This window comes from Sorex araneus, chromosome 1, assembly GCF_027595985.1.
Source record: "Sorex araneus isolate mSorAra2 chromosome 1, mSorAra2.pri, whole genome shotgun sequence".
Taxonomy (NCBI): domain Eukaryota; kingdom Metazoa; phylum Chordata; class Mammalia; order Eulipotyphla; family Soricidae; genus Sorex; species Sorex araneus.
The window spans coordinates 15199626-15221318 of record NC_073302.1 but is presented as its reverse complement, the minus strand read 5'-3'; positions in this window follow the sequence as shown (position 1 = coordinate 15221318).

Here is a 21693-nt window from a genome sequence, read left to right as displayed (position 1 = left end):
TCAGAGAGACAGCTCGAAGGGCTGTAGTGCATGCTCTGCTTACAGGAATGCTGGAGGCCCAGGTCTGACTGCTGGGACTACATGGTCCTCCAACAACTACAAGAAATGATCCTGGAGCACTGAGCTAGGAATAGTCCCTGAGGATGGTCAATGAGCATCCCTACAATGTACACAAATATTGACAGAGGTATTATTTATTTATAAGTCAAAAAGTAGAAACAACTCAAATGTATATTAACTACTGAATAAAGAAAATATGATATATTCCTATAACGGGCTATTAATCAGTCATTAGAAAAATGAAAGACTAATACATGCTACAGCGTGTTTGAACCTTCAGAACATGCTAAGCGAAAGAAACCAATCATGAAAGATCATCTACAGTACAATTTCAATAACATGAAATGTACAGAATAGGCAATTTACAGAGATAGAGAGTAGATTAGTGAATGTCTAGGGCTGAGAAAAGATGTGAAAGAAAATGACTGCTAACTGGTAGAGCACTTCTTTTGGAAGTGAAAAAATGTTCTAAAATAGATTTCATTATGATTTTTAAACCAGATTAATATAATAAAAGGCGTTAAATTGTTCACTTTTTTTAGGTCACACCCAGAGGAGCACTGGAAATTGATCCGAGGGGTCCAACATGGAAAGTTTGCACTTCAGGATGAGACGGTCCAGAAGCCTTGAATTTGATCCCCACTCCCCTTCCCCCACTCCATACTGCATGGTCCTTCAAATATCATGACCCTGTCCCCCCCAAGAACACTGCTGGGTGTGGCCCTAGAACAAAACAAACAAGAAAGCATGTATTCAAACACTTTGAGCTATCTCTCTGGTCCTAAATTGTATATTTTAAATGCGTGAATTTTATGACATGTAAATTTTATGTCAATGTTTGTCTTTTTAATGAAAGTTTCCCCTTTTTTTAAAAAATGAAGGGTAATCTTTGTCTCATGTCATGTTTCATATTTCATGTTTCAGTTAGTGTTTTCAATCCATGAATAATACCAGGTGCCACCTAGTAAAATTAGATGCTTGAAAACACCGTTTGTACATATGAAATTTCAAATAAGTTTTTATAAAATACATAAGCAACAAACAGGTTTTCAGGGTATTTATATATTCCAATATTGTCATTTATTCAGGATAGAATAAAGTCATCATTTTCCTGATTATCAAGAAGCTGACAGTTAATAGTTGTAGCCCATGTCACTGTCATCCCATTGCTCATTGATTTGTTTGAGCGGGCACCAGTACTGTCTCTCATTGAGAGACTTATTGTTACTGTTTTTGGCATATCCAATATGCACGGGTAGCCTGCCAGGCTCTGCCATGCAGGCTCCATACTCTCGGTAGCTTGCCGGGCTTTCCGAGAGGGGCAGAGGAATCAAACACAGGTCAGCCGTGTGAAAGGCGAATGCCCAACCGCTGTGCTATCGCTCCAGCCAGTTAATAGTTATATTAATATTTTATATAAATATTTTTATCTGCCCCAACAAAAAATTAATATGTATAAATAAATAAATGCGCATATAGTTCACAGAAAGAAAACATATAACCAATAAGTACAGGGAAAATGTCCTATTTGTATTCAAATTAAAGAAACTCAGGGTGGTAAGAATGATAGTTCAGCAGGTAGGGCGTCTGTCTTGCATGTGGCTGACCCAGGTTCAATCCCGGAATCCCATATGGTCCCCCAAGCACAACCAGAAGTAATTCCTGAGTGCAAAACCAGGAATAGCCCTTGTGAATCGCCACGTGTGATCCAAAAAAGCAGAAAAAAAAATTGCAGGGTTGGAAAGATGTTAGACTGGCTAGGGTTCTTCTCTTGCACGCTGCTGACCCACGTTCAATCCCTGGTGCCACCCACATACGGTCCTCCAAACACTACCAGGAGTAATTCCTGAGTTCACAGCCAACAGTCACTGTCACTGTCACTGTCATCCCATTGCTCATCGATTTGTTCAAGCAGGCACCAGTAACGTCTCTCATTGTGAGACTTATTTGTTACTGTTTTTGGCATATCCAATTCTCCACGGGTAGCTTGCCAGCCTCTGCCGTGTGGGCTCGATATTCTTGGTAGCTTACCGGGCTCACCGAGAGGGGCAGAGGAACAGCCAAGAGTAACCCCTGAAATTCTCTGGGTGTAGCCCCAAAACCAAAATTTAAAAAGACAAAAAAGAGTTGGAGATGTGGCTCAAGGGATACAGCAAATGCCTTGCACTGACAAGGTCTTGGCTTCCATTGCAGATATCAAATGTTCCCTAGCCCTACCAATACCATTGCTGGGATCAGCCCAGGGGCCCTCCAGCACTGCTGGGAGTGTCCTACCATTGCAAAAAGAAAAATGCGTATCATGTTCACATCTCACATTTTCAAACATTTGAAAGTTAAATGGGGGCTTGGGGGGGACAAGAGGGAAACTGGGGACACTAGTAAAAATGTACACTGGTGGAGGAATGGGTGTTGGAATATTCTATGACTGAAACCGGATCGTGAACAGCTTTTGTAACTCTGTATCTCACGGTGAATCAATTAAGAAAGGAAGGGAGAGCCCTTTGGATCCGGCTGCGGAGCGAGCATGATGGAAGAGCCCAAGGGAGCGCCCTTGGACTCCAGGCAGCCCACTGAACTAATTCCGGCATGGGACCAGAGACCCCACGGTGCGCTGAAACAGTGGGAACCGGGCATCCCCCAATTCTTTTAACCTGTCTCTCTCTCTCAACTCCTCCCTCCTGAGCACAGCGCAGGACTTCTCCATCTTATGAGCACCATAAAAGGGTAAAAGTTTGTAGTGATGTTATTTCTGGTTGTACTTTCCCTGGACTTTATACAGAAACCCAAAACCGCGCGGCCGCTGCCGCGGCTGCACAACCTAATGTCATCTTAGCATCAGCAATATGTAATGGTTCGCTTTTAATGGGTCGGACTTTTGTGGGAGATCCTAACAAGAATAGTAAGTCTGTTGCTGAAATATTGAAGGCAATCAAAATGGTAGCCATCTCTCTAGACTAAACTAAGCTATATCCCCATGCCAGCTGAGAAGAAATTTTCTTCTTTCTCGGGAAGAAACGCGGCGTGTCGTCAACTACAGTGTGATGTCCATTAAGCAAACAGACCTGGTGGCGTGGGAATGGGATATAAGGGGAAAAATTATGTACATGGAACAGTGGAACGCTGGTGGAATCTCGAGCCGGAGCCGATACCAGCGCAAGACCTTCGGTTCCAGAAACTGCTTGCAGACACTCTACTAGTCTATCAACTAAGCCAGAGCCCCACGTCTGCTGATGATGGGAAATAACCATCCTTTTCGTTTTTTTTTTCCCCTTGTCAGGCAGCGTGGCGATTACTAAACAGGCGTGAACTCGGTGGCGCGGGGCAAGGGGGAAAAAGAAAAGTTATGTAACAAACAGCGGGACTTAATATCTCTATATTCTTAGTAGTGGAGAACTATCAAATGCCTCCTTGGCAATAGGACTGCTTTTCTTTTTGGGGGGAAACCCCAATAACGGTAGTGAGTTGTGTGTTGAAACATGGAATGTAATCGAGATAAGGCATAAACGAAGTGAAACTTATCAAGTACAAGGGTGGGGACTGGGGAGGTGGGAGGGGGCGGCAGGTATACTGGGGGGGTTGGTGATGGAAGATGGGCACTGGTGAAGGGAAGGGTGTTTGAGAATTGTATAACCGACATAATCCTGAGAACTATGTAACCCTCCACATGGTGATTCAATAAAATTTTAAAAAAAAGAAAGGAAGGGAGAGAGAGAAAGAGAGAGAGGAGAGAAAGAGAGAGAGGAGAGAGAATGACTATAGTCAATACAAAAAAAGGAAAATTATGTTACATGATAGAGAAATTTCTTTAAAAAAGACTTAGATAAAACCAGTGTAGCACAGATGAGGGTGTGAAACTTTTTGTCCTGTTCATTTCTCTGTTTTGAGGGTTCAGATTTGTAATTTTTTTGCTAAAATAAAAATTTAAAATATTAGTTGTTAATGAGACCATGAGTCGCCACCCATGAGTGGTCCCCCGGGCTACTGATCAAGCTTCTTAACAGCCATGATCCCAGAGACTCAGAAACAAATCTCAGAACCTAGCGGCTTTGGGCAGAAATCCCTCCAGATTTAATTATCAAAATTTCAGAATTCCAGCAGACATCATATGCTATTTATAATCAGAAATAGAAAACAAATTGTCTAATGTTGCCTTTTCAGCAGTTCTGAGTGTTGGGGAAATTCCCAAATAAAAATGGTGGGTCTGGTGTCAAAATATTGAATGTAATCAAAGTAGAGAAAAAGTAATGTGGAAATCATCTGCCACATAGGTAGGGCGAGGGTGTGGGATGGAGGGCATACCTGGGTTTTTGGTGGTAGAAAATGTTCACTGGTAAAGGGATGGGTGTTTCATTATTGTATGACCTAGACTTAAACCCAAAAGCTTTGTAACTGTTCTCACAGTGATTCAATAAATAAATTTATTTTAAAAAAGGAACAGTATACATATGTGCACATATGTACACACTCCCTGTTGTAGCTGTAGAAGGGAATTGAGTCTAATAAGTTTAAAACATTTGAAAATGTATTAAAATGAACAAAAATGAAGTCATGACTATTAGATTCAGATAAAGCACTATTAAGAGAAACGTCAAAGGCTGGAACAATAGTACAGTGTGTACAGTGTCTGCCTTGCATGTGGCCAACGCTGCTTCAATCTCCAGCCCTCCATATGGTCACCTAAGCCCACCAAGATTAACTCCTGAGTGCAGTGCTAGAGTAGCCACAGATTAGCCCTGGGTGTCCCACTCCAGCCCCTCCACTCCCCCGCAAAAAGTGGGAGAGAGAAATTCCACAACAATTTAGGTCAATGTCATAAAACAAGAAAAATCTTAAATAAATAATCTAAATTTGCACCCAAAATAGTTTGAAAAATAAGACTAGTAATACCAAACCTCAGTGAAAAGAAGGGAAAAAAAAGTAAGAATTGAAATAAGCAAATTAGAATAAGAGACAATATAAAGGATGGTAAAACAAACAAAAAGTCTTCGCAATTATTTTTAAAAAATGACATGCTTTTTTGTGGGTCTCACTAAAACAAAAAGAAGTTTTCTTAATTGAAGAAGAAACAAAACAGAACATATTATAATATAGTCTATAGAAAGGATTATGTCATTACTATTATGTGTGTGCCAATATATCATATATAAGAGAAAAATCAAAAAATAGAATCATATAACCTTCTGAGATTGAATTAGAAATAAAGAGAAGTGGCTGGAGTGAAAGCACAGTGGATAGTGCGTTTTCCTTGCATGCGGCTGACCCAGGTTCAATTCTCAGCATCCCATATGGTCCCCTGAACACCACCAGGAGTTAATTCCTGAGTGCATGAGCCAGGAGTAACCTCTGAGCACCACTGGCTGTGACCCAAAAAACCAAAATAAAAAAGAAAGAAAGAAAGAAAGAAAGAAAGAAAGAAAGAAAGAAAGAAAGAAAGAAAGAAAGAAAGAAGGAAAAAAGAAAGAAAGAAAGAAAGAAAGAAAGAAAGAAAGAAAGAAAGAAAGAAAGAAAGAAAGAAAGAAAGAAAGAAGGAAAAAAGAAAGAAAGAAAGAAAGAAAGAAAGAAAGAAAGAAAGAAAGAAAGAAAGAAAGAAAGAAAGAAAGAAAGAGAAAAGCTGAATGAACCAACTATAAGTAAGAAAATTGAAAAAATAGAAAATTCCCACCAAACGTAGCTTCACTAGTAAATTCTACTAAACCTTCATAGATGTCATACAATTTCTCTTTCTAAAACTCTTCTGAAACATTAACGAAAAGAAAATGCCTTTAAACACATTCTATGAGGCCAACACTATGCTGAAAATAAAAGCATCATCAGATGCTACAGATCAATATTTCTGTCAAACATAAATACAAAATTCCTCAACAAAATTTTAGTAAATCACATCACCTTATTTTAATAATCACACATTCTAATCAGTTGGACCCTATTCTGGGAATCTAAATATGTTCCAAAACTTGAAAATTAGCACAATATACCACATCAACAAAGTAAAAGATTAAAAACCATATGACATTATTGGTAGATACAGCAAGAGCATTTGGAAAGACTCAAAATTTAATTATAGTAAAAATGTTCAATAAAATTGGAATAGAATGTTAGGAACAGAGAGATAGCATAGGGTTAAGGTGGTTGCCTTGCATGTAGAGACTCTGACTCAAATCCCAGCCCTTCCAGGAATGATTCCTGATCATAGACGAATACTTAGTATTGTTGGATGTAATCCCCAAACCCTCAAAAATAAAAAGGGAATAGAAAGAATATTTATAAGCACACACTCGATGAACAACGGGACGACAGTGCTACAGTGCTACAGCTAATATGTATTCCTTATTTGATGTAATATTGAGAAAAGATTTTTTTATATTTGCACTTACGTGATAGCATCAGGAAATTGCTTAGTTTTATGTAGTCCCAATTGTTTGTTTTTTAATTTTCTCCCTTATCATTGGCAGAACTCCTTAGACTTGAGTTTGCAACTTGGTCTTGTGTTGTGCTGTTTTTGGTGCTGGTTTCTTCACTATTTATTGTGTCAGTGGTGTCTTTTAGAAATTCAATGCTAATGATAAGCACTGTTATCCCGTTGTTCATCAATTTGCTTGAGCAGGCACCAGTAACATCTCCATGGTGAGACTTGTTGTTACTGTTTTTGGCATATCCAATACGCCACAGGTAGCTTGACAGGCACTGCCCTGAGGGCAGGATACTCTCCGTAGCTTGCCAAGCTCTCTGAGAGGGACGGAGGAATCGAACCCAGGTGGGCTGCGTGCAAGGCAAATGCCCTACCCACTGTGCTATTGCTCTAGTTCACATATCAGCTATACAACAAATTTTAAAAATTTAACACAATGACAATAATCCCATAAGAAGTGCAGAAAAAAATCTTTTTTTTTTTTTACTAAAAAATATTTGGGAGTGGGTGGAGGGACAGTACGGCAGGTAGGGTGCTTGCCTTGCACATGGTCAACTCACAATCGATTCCCAGCATCCCATATGGTCCCCTGAGCACTGCCAGGAGTAATTCCTGAGTGCAAAGCCAGGAGTAACCCCTGTGCATTGCTGGTGAGACCCAAAACACACACACAAATTATTATTGAATCACCGTGGGGTACAGCTACAAGCTTTCACGTTAGAGTTTTAATCATGCAATGATCAAACACCCATCCCTCAACCAGTGCACATTCTCCACCACCAATGTCCCCAGAATACCCTCCCTTTCCATCCCTCCCCCTGCCTACATGGTAGATGATTTCCCCCATACTCTCTCTCTCTCTCTACTTTTGGGCATTATGATTTGCAATACAGATATTGAGAAGTAATCATGTTTGGTTCTTCATATACTTTCAGGACACATCTCCAATCCTGAATGATTCCTCCAACTATTATTGACTTAGTGATCCCTTCTTTGTTTTAGCTGCCTTCTCTCTGAGTTCATAAGGCAGGCTTCCAGCTATAAGACAATAATCCTGGCCCTGTGTCTACTGTCCTTGGGTATTCATCTCATATTATGTTATTTTATATTCCATAAATGAGTGCAGTCCTTCTATGCCTGTATCTCTCTTTCTGACTTATTTCGCTTAGCATGACTCTCCATGTCCATCCATTTATAAGCAAATTTCATGACTTCATCTCTCCTAACAGCTGTATAGTATTCCACTGTGTAAATGTACCAAAGTTTCTTTAACCAGTCATCTGTTCTTGGGCATTCAAGTTGTTTCCAGATTCTGGCTATTGTGAACAGTGCTGCAATGCACATAAAGATGCAGATGTCATATCAACTGTGCTTTTTTTGCATCCTTGGAGTAGATTCCCAGAAGTAGTATTGCAGGATCATATGGAAGCTCAATTTCTAGTTTTTGAAGGACTGTCCATATTGTTTTCCAGAAAGGCTGGACCAGTCGGCATTCCCACCAACAGTGAAAAAGCGTCCCTTTTTTCTCACATCCACACCAGCATTGGTTGTTTTTGTTCTTTTGAATGTGTGCCAGCCTCTGTGTTGTGAGAAGTGCAGAAAATATCTTAATAGACACTTCTTCGAAGAAAACAAAAAAGAAGGTCCAAGGCACATGCAAACCTATCATCATATATTATTGGGAAAATACTATTTAAAAATTACAATGAGATATCAATTCACACCAGTGAGGATGACTTTTATTACAAAGGCCAAAAGCAACAAGTATTGGTGAGGGTGTGAAGAAAAATTAACCCTCCTACATCATTGGTAGAAACCTGAATAGACCTAGTCTCTTTTGGGGAAGAGTATAAGGCTTTCTGAGGATGTCTAATACAGACCTGCCATAAAAATATAGTAGTATTCTACCCCGAGGCAACTATAATACTAAAAAACAATAATTTGAATGTGTGGAGTGTAAAGAGGGTCATGAGCATGGCTGTGGTTAGGCTCTGTAGGGCTTCAGCTGTGGGGGCTCTGCTCAGTGTGGGGAGGGAAACTGAAACCCACCCCGTCCAAGGGGCCCTGGTGAAGACAGCCAGGCATGGGGACAAGAGACTCTCTTCATTGCTCTCTTCAGGGAGTTTGGTTTTATAGTCTCTAGATGTTGGCTGTTGGTGGGATTATACAGCACTGGGGCAGTCTCTGGGTGTAACCGCCTAGCTACTGGAAAATGGGGGATCTGGGTGGAAGAGGCCTAGGACCAATCTGAGCAGGCTTGGAGATCTCAGCCCCAGGTCCCACACACCTGGGTTCCTCGGCCGGTTCTTTCATGCGTGAGGCTCATCCGAACGTGTGGAGAGGGGTCTTGAGTGTGGCTGTGGCTCAGCTCCAGAGGTCATCCGCTACAGGGGCTCTGCTAGGGGTGGAGAAGGAAACTGAAACCCACCCGCTCCAGGGGGCCCTGGTGAAGACAGCCAAAAGGGGGGCAAGAGACTCTCCGTCCCCCAGTGCCGTGTAATCCCACCAATGGCCAACATCCAGAGATTAAAACCAAACTCCCAGACATCTTATAGCCTAGTTCTCCCTCTGGGAGAACTTGGCAAGCTACTGAGAGTTTCCTACCCACATGGGGAAGCCTCACAAACTCCCCATGTCGTATTTATATGCCAAAAGCAATGACAATGATGGGTCTCATTCCCCTGACCCTGAAAGAGCTCCAATGAGGCACCATTGGAAAGGACGTGTAGAGAGGCTTCTAAAATCACAAGGCTAGGACAAATGGGGACATTATTGAGACCACTCGAGAAATTCGATGATCAATGGGGTGATGATGATGATGATGATGAATAATTTGAAAAGATATTTGTATTCCTATGCTCATTTCAGCACTATTTACAATCTATGAAAATAATCTAAACGTCCCCAGATAGTTGATAAAGATGTGGTATATATACATAATGGAAAACTACTCAGCTATAAAAGAAGATAGTCTTGTCATGTGCTATAACCTAGGTGAAACTGGAGAGTGCTATGCTAAGAAACATAAACCAGAAAGAGATAATATTGCTCATATGTGGTATAAAAAGAAATAAAGTAAGTGGGGTAGACAAGACCAATTCAAAGTTAACTTTGAATTCGGACTGCAGAACAGAGGATGCTAAAGAAAAATGCATAGGGGACACAATGAGTAGGGTCCAGGAGAAAAATGCATAGGGGACACAATGAGTAGGGCCCAGTAGACGGTGGTAGATGGGTGTTGTGAGCAGTCTTTGGTGGTGGGTATGGGGAGACAAGCTGCTTCTGAGGAGATGTGAGAACACCCTGCTGAAAGATATCCAGTGATGTGAACCAACGTTACCTAACAAATGTAAAATTTAAGCTAAAAAGTTAAATAGCGATTTTTAAAAGAAAATCTGTCCATGTGTATATGACTCCAGTAATAATACTGGTTTCTCTAAGTGGAAGAAGGCAAAATTGTAAATTTCAAAATTGAGTTTAAATATTTTTCATGTGTTTCATAATAGTCATGGGCAGAGCGATAGCACAGTGGGTAGGGCGTTTGCCTTGCAGGCGGCCAACCTGGGTTCAATTTCTCCATCCCTCTCAGAGAGCCCAGCAAGCTACTGAGAGTATCTCGCCCACACGGCAGAGCCTGACAAGCTCCCCGTGGCATATTCGATATGCCAAAAACAGTAACAACAAGTCTCACAATGGAGACTTACTGGTGCCCGCTCTAGCAAATCAATAAACAATGGGATGACCGTGCATAACAATAATAGTTTATGGGAAGCATTAAGAGACATACACTGAGTTCCTTGAAAATGATAGAGACAGAATAAATGACAAAATGTAAGGAATAGCCCCATGGTTCTACTGACAAAATTCTATTTAAAAACCAACAAGCAGAAAGTAGAATGAAATAGAACCAAAAGCTTGCTGCAGTGGCAGAATTTTAAGAGATTTATTTAACATTCTCTGGGCATAGTTCTAAAATATTCATGCTTGTTGGACATAATTATGTCATTTTATTGTCCACTGTGTGTCAATGAAATGTCATTTTTTTCCCCATGCATCTTATATCACTTCTCTAGCTATTGGGAAATGCAAATGATTATAAACAGAGAAGTCAAGTGGTAGAGAATTTGTTTTATGAATCTATAGTGAAACTTTAAAATCTTAATGCTGTGCTCAGGGAATGATTGAGAGCTAAATGGGTACATTTCTTTCTACAAAACACAGAGTGGTCCCTTCACTGCCATCACATTTAAAGGAACATTGAACTAATGATTAAAGAGGTCAGGAAATATCTTAGTGAAGGCTGAATAGCAACTAAATTGCTATTTCCAATCTAGAAATGACATTCTGTGTTGTTTTAGAAGACTCCATTAGTATCAATGAGTGGAAGTTGCAAAGAAACTCAATCTATTTCAGCTGAAGGAGACGCAGTCTGTAAAATTCAGCTTTCCATGCGCAATGGTTAAAATAGGAATTAGTAATATGTTAGCAGAGGATATTTTAGCAGAGTGACATGTTAGCTTTGGAACATTTCTGCATATACACAGTATAGGAGAACAGACTAGAAATCATTACAGAGTATTTGGCAAGGTAGAAATTGTCTGAGCTTTGTGGTCAACTTGATTACTATTTTAAAATTCTCGATATTCCCAACTTTTAATTAGCTGATTGTCTATGATGGTTCAGTTATTTTTTTGAGTTTAATCTTTCCCAATCTGAAAATAGAAATAACCTACTCATAGGTAGGTTAATTTTAAATGAGATGCCACCAAATGACTAGTACTTTATAAAAGCTTCAGGGTTAAAAGGCACATTGCACAGTTTCAGGCGCATGGTAGATGTTCAATAAATATTAGACTTCCAACTCTTCATTTCTTTAGTGACAAATTGGCTCTAATTTTAGAAAGTGCCCATACTCATATTAATTTCCACATCCAAAAAGATGTATTAAAGTGATAGTATTTTATTGCCTTGCATTTTGAACCCCAATTCTTTGTCTTCCCAGTCCATTCCATGTTTATTTTTATAGATGTATACTACCATGTCTTAGATGTATGCTTTTAATTGTCACTAAAAAGAGATATTTTCCTCAGAAGAACTTCAAGAGATTGTGGAAATGCAACATTATTTTTGACCATTGTTCCTATTTAAATTAAAAATCCAATCAGTGTTGCTAAATATAGTTTAAAAATTAAATAAAAAGGACAGAAGAAAGAAAGTGCTTTGGATTAGTCAACCCAATTTCATTTTATTTGGTGTAAAAAGGGACAGGTGCATTTTTATAGCATTCGTTTTATTTCTCTTTGTTCCAAAGAAAATCAACTTCAGTTGCAGTGCTATTGGGGGCTGCCAAATATGACACATGGAAATAAAAACTGCTTCATGAAGCTATGGATCTTATCGTTTCCCATGTTCTTTAATTATCTATATCCTATATTCATACCTTCTCTTTTCTTGTCAGTATCTTTATAGGTTTAAATAGGTTTTTATAACACAAGTTGCAGCATACTAATTCAGAAAACCAAAATAGAAACTCTGAATCAACTCCATCTCCTTTATCAACCAAATTTTAGAGTAGTTAAGTGACCAATAGACAATGTCATGCACTCCTTTTTTCCAAATCAATGGGGAGACTCTAAATAATCATGTTTTATTTATAACTAACTAGGTAGATGTCAGAATGGTAAATATTAAGAAGTATATCAAATACCATCTACATTCCACTTAAATATAATGACCATTTAATTCTATATTACATTTTAGATCAAATAAGGGTTGGAAGAGAGGTACTATACATTGTGACTCTTCAAAGTTTCAACTCTATATGAAAATTCAAAGTCAGATCGACAAATTGAAATAACAAGGTTTAGCAGTTGTAGCTCAACATGGTGTTGTTTAATAGCTGGGTAGTGTGTCTTGGGTACTTCCTTAAAATAAAATCGTATAAATAAGATTTATAAGCAGTGCTTATAAGTACAATGATAAACAAAATTTAAAACAATATTTTAGATTCTAGGAAGCAATTTATACTTGGTTTATCATTTACAAATGTACATGTAGATACCATATTTCTCCCTATTTGGCAGAGAAAAGGTTTTTATCAGATAAAATGAGTATTACAACTTCAAACTTTAGCAAGTTTTTGAATAGAGCAGTAGATAAAGTATATATTATTAATAAGAACTTGCTTAAAAATAATACTAATCATTTCATTAGATAGTCACATTTGAATTTCATAAAGCGGTTTTACTTGCATGTTATCATTTGAATGGAATTCTCTCTCATTCTCAGAGGTTAACAGGATAGGGAATGCTGTATTTATATCACAGGTCAGAAAATCATAGCTAATATTAAAGTAGTACTTTATGATTCACAGAGCATGCTCATATATATATATCACCTCTCTTGATATTTGCCACCCAAGGAAAAAAGACAGACAGCAAGAAGAAAATATGGGAGGTAGAGGCAATAATCAAGCAATAATCATTTGAGGAGTCAGAGTCCTTTAACAAATTTAGAGGATTCCCACCTCTATGGTATCATTGAAAACTAATGATACGTCTTACATGCTCCTTAATCCTGCAGGGGAAGAGGGTCTCTTAATTGTTGAATTATTGGAGATGAAGTGAAGATTGTTTACTTTCTGTACTTCTTAAAATTACTCTTGGATCTGTCTACACGTTTGTCTGTTCTCAGGTATGTACAGAGTCTGCTATTGTTCATTTGTCTGTGGGAAGTCGTGATTTTTAACTTGATTTTTTAACTGGATATATTTGACTCTCTGAATTGGGTAGATGATATGCGGAGTAACAACAAGATTTCAATGCATTAAAAAAAACTTTTATATTTCTGTTTTGTGATCAATTTTGCATGTCTAACAGAGGTGAACCAAAGTCTGGCATGATGAAAACTTGATTTCTCAATATTTTTCATTATGATTAGAAAGTGAAAACCCAGTTATAGACAATTGTATAATGCCGCTTTCTGTAAGTGACATCTGGTGCTCATTCTTTTTTGTTGTGCTTCATTTTATTTTAAATTGGATCACCATGAGATACAGTTACAAAGCTGGTCTTCTGGTTTCAGTTATACAATGTTCCAATACCCATCCCTCCACAAGTGTACATTTACCACCAACAGTGTCCTCATTTTTCCATTCTGCCCTTCCACCGCACCTTCCACACACATACACATAACCTGTCTCTGTGGAAGGCACTTTCCCTCTCTCTCATTCTCTCACTCCCCTCTTCTCTCATTTTCAGCATTATAGTTTGTAATACAGATACTGGGGCTAGAGTGATAGCATAGCCGGTAGGGTGTTTGCCTTGCACGCGGTCACACGGGTTTAAATCCCAGCATCCCATATGGTCCCCTGAGCACTTCCAGGAGTAATTCCTGAGTGCAGAGCCAGGAGTAACCCCTGTGCATCGCCAAGTGTGACCCAAAAAGAAAAAAATATACAGATACTGAGATGTTATCATTTTTGTTCCTTTACCTATTTTCAGCATGCAGTTCTTATCCAGACTGATCATTTCCAACTATCGTTGTCATAGTCTTCCCTTCTTTATCCCAACTGTCCTCCCCCCAGCACTTGAGGCTGACTTCCAACTGTGGTCCAATCCTCCTGGCCCTTGTTTCTACTGTCGTTGGGTATTAGTCTCATATTATGTTTTTTTATATTCCACAAATGAGTCCAATAATATTGGACTATAAGATAGACTATGTCTATCTTTCTCCTGAATCACTTTACTTAGCATAATACTCTCCATGTCCATTCATTTATAAGCAAATTTCATAGCTTCATTTTTCCTAACAGTTGCATAGTATTCTATTACATAGATGTACCATAGTTTCTTTAACATCCATTGTCAGGCACTCAGCTTGTTTCCAGATACTGGCTATTGTGAATAGTGCTGCAATGAACATAGAAGTGTAGATGGCATTTCTGCTGTGTTTTTGGGTCTCTGGGGTGTTATTACTGGGTAATAAAGTAGTTCAATTTCAAACTTTTTGAGGAATGTTTTCCATATTGTTTTCAGAAAGGGCTTGACTTTTCCATGTTCCCACCAACAATGAAGGAGATTCCCTTGCTCTCGCATCTATCCATGCCAGAGCTGGTTGCTCTTGATCTTACTGATGTGAACCAGTCTCTTTGGTGTGAGATGAATATCTAATTGTTTTGATTTTCATCTCCTTGATGATTAGAGATCTAGAGCATTTTTTATGTGTCTTTTGGCCATTTGTATTTCTTCCTTGAGAAAGTTTCAGTTTTTTTCCCCATTTTTGATGGCATTGAATATTTTTTCTTGTAAAGTTCTACCAATATTATGCTTAATTATAAGGTGGGCAAAAACATAAAACCATCCCGTCTACCTAGATAAACAAACTACTGAACATGTTTGGTGAACAACACAATGATATCCATATATCATTAGTGAAAAGAGTATAATTTGCTCTTCTTAGTAAATTCATATAGTTGTGCAATCTTACCACAATCAATTTTAGAATATTGGTGTAACTCTGAAGAAGCCCATATCAATTAGCCATCAATCCATATACTTTTATTTCAATAAAAGATATTCAGAAGAAAATAAAACAGTTTTATCTAAATTCCATTCAATTTCTTCAATGATAACCCATACATTATGAAGGAGTGAGTACTTAGCTTTCTGAAGTGATTTATCAGTCCACAGGATATTGTGTGTGTTTGCTTTGTTCTTTCCTATGTATATGAAGTGTTACATATATATGTGCTATAAACATATATATATATGGCACTGTCCTCCTGTTGTTCATCGATTTGCTTGACCGGGCACCAATAACGTCTCCATTGTGAGACTTGTTGCTACTGTTTTTGGCATATTGAATACACCATGCATAGCTTGCCAGCCTATGCCGTGTGGGCGGGATACTCTCGGTAGCTTGCCGGGCTCTCCCGAGGAATAGAGGAATCAAACCTGGGTCAGCTGTGTGCAAGGCAAATGCCCTACCTGCTGTGCTATTGTGCTATTGCTCCACCATATATATATATTTAAATTTTTCTTCTAACCTTACATACACTTAATTTTTCCTTCTCATCATTTTGCAATGTTTACTTGTTGACATGACAGATTAAATGCATTTGCACAACATGTACTCACAAATTAACATTATTATTATCACCCTCTTTATGTGCGATTACCTGTATTTACACAAATGTCATCACAAAACTTGGCTTATTTTAATTTCCTGGTGATTTTATAATATACCTATAATTACCTGAATCTTATAAATAAAAAATAGATAAAACATTCAGTGGTAGAATTAAGATCTAAACCTAGATTTACTGATCCTTTGTCTAAGTGTTGTGTTCATAATGATATCAGTTGTTTTGCCTTGTAATTAGGATTTATAAGTTTATATATGTCTTAAACTTACATTTGTTTTAGATATTAACAATTCATTATGGAATTGCTAAATAAATAGGAAAAACTGATAATTAGTAGTATCCATGTATATCCCAAATTGACATTATTCAATATTTTTTATTTTATATTCTAATTGTTTGATAGGAAATTACGGATTATTTTATCCAGGGATAATGGAGAGAAAAATTTTAATCTTAGTGATCAAATCCAGGGTCTTTTACATGTGAACATATGTCTGCTGAATCACATCCTCAGACAACTGAGAAAAAATTTGAAAGCAGTAACAATGTGGTCTGAGCAGAGCCAGAGATAATGAGATATTTCACATAAATGAGATATTAATGAGGGAATTAAGGGAGATGAGTAAAGCACTAGGAAGGCATAGTAGAAAAAGTAAAGTTAACTAGTAATAAGTATTATTAGTTTTACCCGGCTAATAATATATGTTGAGAGTCAATGAGTCTTGACAAATATTACTGCATCTGTAATACTTTACAGTTAATAAAAGTCCTTCAACAAATCATTTCACTCTACCTTTGGAGCCACAGGTGTCAGTTCATAGTGATTACTTCTGTCTATGTGCTCATCCATCAGTTCAGGTAGGCCTCACATGTGGTGCCAGAGATTGCATTTGGCATTTGGATCAGCTGTGTACAAATACCCTAGCTGTTATACTACCTCTCCAAACCATTCCATACATTTTTTTAAATTTATTTTATTGAATCACCATGTGGAAAGTTACAAAGTTCCCAGGCTTATGTCTCAGTTCTACAATACTCAAACACCCATCCCTTCACCAGTGCCCATATTCCACCACCAAAAACTCCAGTATACCTCCCACCCCCGCCTCCCCACCCCCGCCTGCGTAACTGATAAATTTCACTTTATTTTCTCTTTACCTTGATTACATTCCATATTTCAACACAAAACTCACTATTGTTGTTGGAGTTTCTCCTCAAAAAAGACAGCCCTACTGGCAAGGAAGCATTTGATAATTAGTTTTCCATTGCTGAGAATGAAGAGATATGAAGTCCCACTGTTCCAAATAGATAACTCTTTTTTTTTCCTCCTTCCCGCGCCACCAAGTTCGTGCCTGCTTAATAGTCCTCAGACTCCACGCCGCGTCACAAGGGGAAAAAAACCAGAAAGAAGGATATTTCTTGTCCTCAGCCAGCGTGGGGCTATGGCTTAGTTCACAGTCTAGAGATATGGCTGCAAGCAGTTTCTGGAACCAAAAGTAGTCTAGTTGGCCTCCGGATCCTGGTTGATCAGCAAAGCGGGCGTACAAAAGTGTGGCCACCCAGGTCAAATCTCGGTGGAGTGTGTGCTGGTATCAGCCCCAGCCCGAGACTGCCCAAGCGTCCCACTGTTCCAAGTATATAAAATTTTCCCCCCTTCCTGTGCCACCAACTTTGTGCCTGCTTAATAGACCTCATAATATAGAGGATGCCACACCATGTTTCTCCCCGAAAAGGGAAAAGAACCAAGAAAGAAGGATATTTCCTCTCCTTGGCCGGCTTGGGGCTATGGCTTAGTTCACAGTCTAGAGAAATGGCTGCTACTTTGATTACCTCCAATATTTCAACAACAACAAAAAAACCCTCACTATTATTGTTTGGAGTTTCCCCCAAAATCAGGCCTGCTAAAAAGGAACCATTTCACATTGTTGAAAATTAAGAGATATTAGGTTGCGTGGCCGCTTTCACACGTGTGGCCGCTGCGCTTAAACATCGGCAGAGGGTGGGGCCGGTACCCCCGCCCCCTGGGATCTCCCACACTTCCCACCGCAGCCGGGCTGGTACCTCCATTTTGTGCTCAAAAAGCGGTGATTGCCATGCTGTGCCCAGGAAGGAAGGGTTAAGAGAGAGAAACCCTTGCCTACTGGTGCCGTATGGAGCAGTGGCTCAGTTCACAGTCTGGAGGCATTTCTGCGAGCTGCTCATGTCCAAAGAAAGTAGTTCAGTTGGCCTCTGGGATCGTGCTTGTGCAGCAGTGTAAAGGCCTCAATACATTTTAATAAAATATTTTAATTAATATATTATGTATGAAGTGTTATTGTGGAGAAATAGAATTAAAAATGTTAACAAATGTTAGCCATACTTCGTTTTACATCAGAGTTTGTCCAACTTTTATGGTAAAGGGTCAGATGTTAAACATCACCAGTTTTGTAATCCATACCCCATAGCATCTCTATCAGAAAAACTTAACTGTGGGCCAGAGTGAGCAGAGTGGATAAACCTTGTGCATGGGTAAGGTCAGTAACCATCACCCCATATGGTTCCCTGAGCACCACCAGGAGTGATTCCTGAGTGCAGAACCAGAAGTAGCCCTGCCGGATATGACACCACCCCTCCCCCCAAAAAAACCCTCTGAGCTGTGCTATTGTAGGGTGAAAGTACCCATAGATAAAATGTAAATAAATGATCCTGGCTTTCCTCAATAGAACTTTATTTAGAAAAACTGGTTAAAGACAAAACCTGGTCATATAACCATAGTTTACTACCCCTTAATCCAAGGATACATTATTTATTTCCTGCTGCAACATACATTGGCAGTGCTCAGAGGGTCCTCCTAGCTGAGTGCTTACAGATGAGGTGAGGAGAGTGTGGGTTATTTAGTGCTCCTGGAAGTGCTGAGGGGATAATGTTATGCCAAGGGCTCAAAGCCAGGTCTCCCAGTATAAGGCATACACTCTTGTTCATTGACGACCTCTCCAGTCCAACAAAGACTGTTTTTAAGACTTCTGATGACAAAACATTTCTAGAAAAGAGGTCTAATATTATAGTACACTGGTGGAGGGATGGGTGTTCCATCATTGTATGACTGAAACTCAATCATGAAAGCTTTGTAACTCTATCTATTGGTGATCCACTTATTTAAAAAAAAAAAAAAAGGATAGAGAAAGAAAACTTGAAAATTTTATTACCCATCGAAAATAAATGAGTAGTTTTAATTATCAAATTTCCTCTCATACTCATTCTAGCCACAAATTCTGTTGTAGCAGTTAGTTACCAGGATAATAATGTCATTTATTGGACTTCCAACCTTTTTAATTACATTGTTTTCTTTGAAACTCTAGGTCCCATTTGACGTTATCTTGAAACACACAAATTGTGTGAAATGAAGGCAATGCTAATAGCAAGCTTTGTGCCCTGTCTAGCAACAAAATAAGCACAAACACTCATTGATTATTATGTGCCAGAATCAAAAATAGGACATTATCATTCATTTTTTTTTATTTAATCCTATAGTCAGATGGGTAGTAATTCTTATAGCAGGTAATTAACTAAAAGTTAAAAAACTAAAACCCATATTTTTCAAACTCAAAAACTCTTATTCTTTAAAAATAAATTCCATCACATCTTTTTGAATATATTCTGAATTTTAATGTATAATCAAAAATGATAGTAATTCACAGCTTTCATATGCATAGATCTTTTCCTGGTTTTATTTTCATATAATCTTATTACACAAATATCACAAACTGAGTAGAATGATAGAAATCAGAGTTCCGGGCCACATCCTAGACATTCTGAATTAGAATCTACATTTTAATAAAATTCCTTAAGTTATATACTTTTACATTAAAATTCAAGATACATTGAGCTAGGTCTAGCACTCCTATTGTATATATCAAAATCCTGAGAAAGTTTCTGAACTCAAAGTTCTAAAATTGTATCAAGTAATAGGGACTATATGTATAGAAATATAGAGGATATGCTGCTTTTTGCCAGTTCTCTGCCTTATGAGGCCAAATCTAGTAGCAAATGAAGAAAATAATTCTCTCAAGTTTTATAGAAGAAGCCTTAGTAGAATAAGTTCCACAGTAGGATCCTTACATAGAACAAGGTAAAAATTACTTATGGTGTGCTTCCTAACCTCCCACTAGAGACAAAAATCATTGCATTATAAAGAGGTACTTGGAACATAGGAAATTCTGTCTCCTTTCAGTTTTAGCATCCACTGTTCAAGATAATGATATCATATGCAAATATCAATATGTATATTAATAATTTAGAACTTGGAATTTCTTTATATGATCAATATAGACATTCAAATAAAATCCTTCTTTGGAAAAAAAAGTTGTGTTATCACAAGGCAATAATACAATGATATAAAAAATCTCTATATTTTCATATCACTTTGTTATCCTAGTTTTTTCCTTCCTTATTTTCTTCTGCTCCACCTTGCCCTACAACTTTAACTTACTCCTTACCTCTGTGTATACACAAAATGTGACCTCATCCCTCCCTCAGGTCACCATTTCTCCAACACTGCCATTTTTTTTAATAATAATTCAGTCTGAAACTTTAAAATGAATAGGATCTTTTAAAAATTCTGAACAAGAAGAAATTTATCCCAATATTTGTGCAGTAACGCCCACACATTTTTCTTCATAGGATAGACGCTTCTTAGGTTCTATTTATTCTCACTTTGCTTTTAAGTAAATGAAATACATTCATATCTCTGCTTCTTATTGTTACAGAAGGTAAGTAGGGTCAGCATATTTTAAGGGCAGTTGCTGGCAAAGACACAATGAAATCAATAAGAGGAATAGCTCTGAGTATGCAATTGATGCAAGAAAGTAAGAAATAACATAAAATAAATATAACCCAGAAACAACAGGACATACATACTGAACCTTCTAGAGGAGATTGCAATGATTCCAAATGAAAAATACTATTCACAGTGATGTTTCTGTTTCAATATATTGCTCAGTTATATTGAATATAAATGCAATGCAATTGGTTTTTGAGAAAGAAATTAATAAAGTAGCTTAGATAATCTACTATACAAGACATCAAGTTTTTAAAATTTTTCTTGACCTCTAGTCTAATATTTTACTTTTTTGAAAAAATTGATTCATAAGGAGTTCAACATTTAATTCAGTCCTTAGTTTAGATATGTTGAATAAAATAGCATTTTTTAACAACTTTCAAAATTTTTCTAAGTTACATATTTCAACTTACATAAGAGTAATCACTGTGAACACTGATGGAACAAAGTAGATGTTTCGTGTGGGATTGGTGTTAAAATATTATATCTTGTCCCTTTACCTACTTTCAACACTTAGTTCTTTTCCAGAGTTATTCTTTCTATTACTATCATACTTGTCCATTTTCTAGACATAATGCCCAAAAATCCAAAAGAAAAGAGAGAGATATTTACACTGAGAGAGACAGAGAGAGACAAAGAGACAAAGAGACAGAGAAAAATGCCTATGTAGAGGCAGTCAGGGATGGGGAACTGAAGACATTGGTATTGGGTACACTGGTGAAGAGATATCAGTTGGAGTTGGAACATTATATGACTGAAACCCAATCATAAGCAACTTTGTAACTGTGTATCTCACTGTGATTCAATAAAAAAATATATATAAACAAATTTAAGGATGAGACCCATTGTTGTTAATGTTAAATGACTTCTTCGTCAAAACCCTGAATGAAAGGTTTGAGGCTCTTCCTGTTCCTGGAGTGAGCAGATATCATTGGGCTACACTAGCACTTGACAGGGACGAATAGAGACGTTACTGGTGTCCACTGGAGCAAATCAAAGATCAACGGGACGACAAGGGACAAGTGACAAATTTTAAATATTATATGCCTAAAACTCAATTGTTAATAACTTTATAAATCTCAGTCCTTTAATTAAATAAAGTCTGACCTCTGGCAGTACCAGTTTGAATTAGTGGTTCTCAACAGGGAGTGATATTGTATCCTATGAGATATTTAGATGTATCTGGTGATGTTTTTGTCAGAATAGGAATGATCGTATAATGCTGGTACCACTGACAACAGTAGGTTAACCCCAAGGATGTTA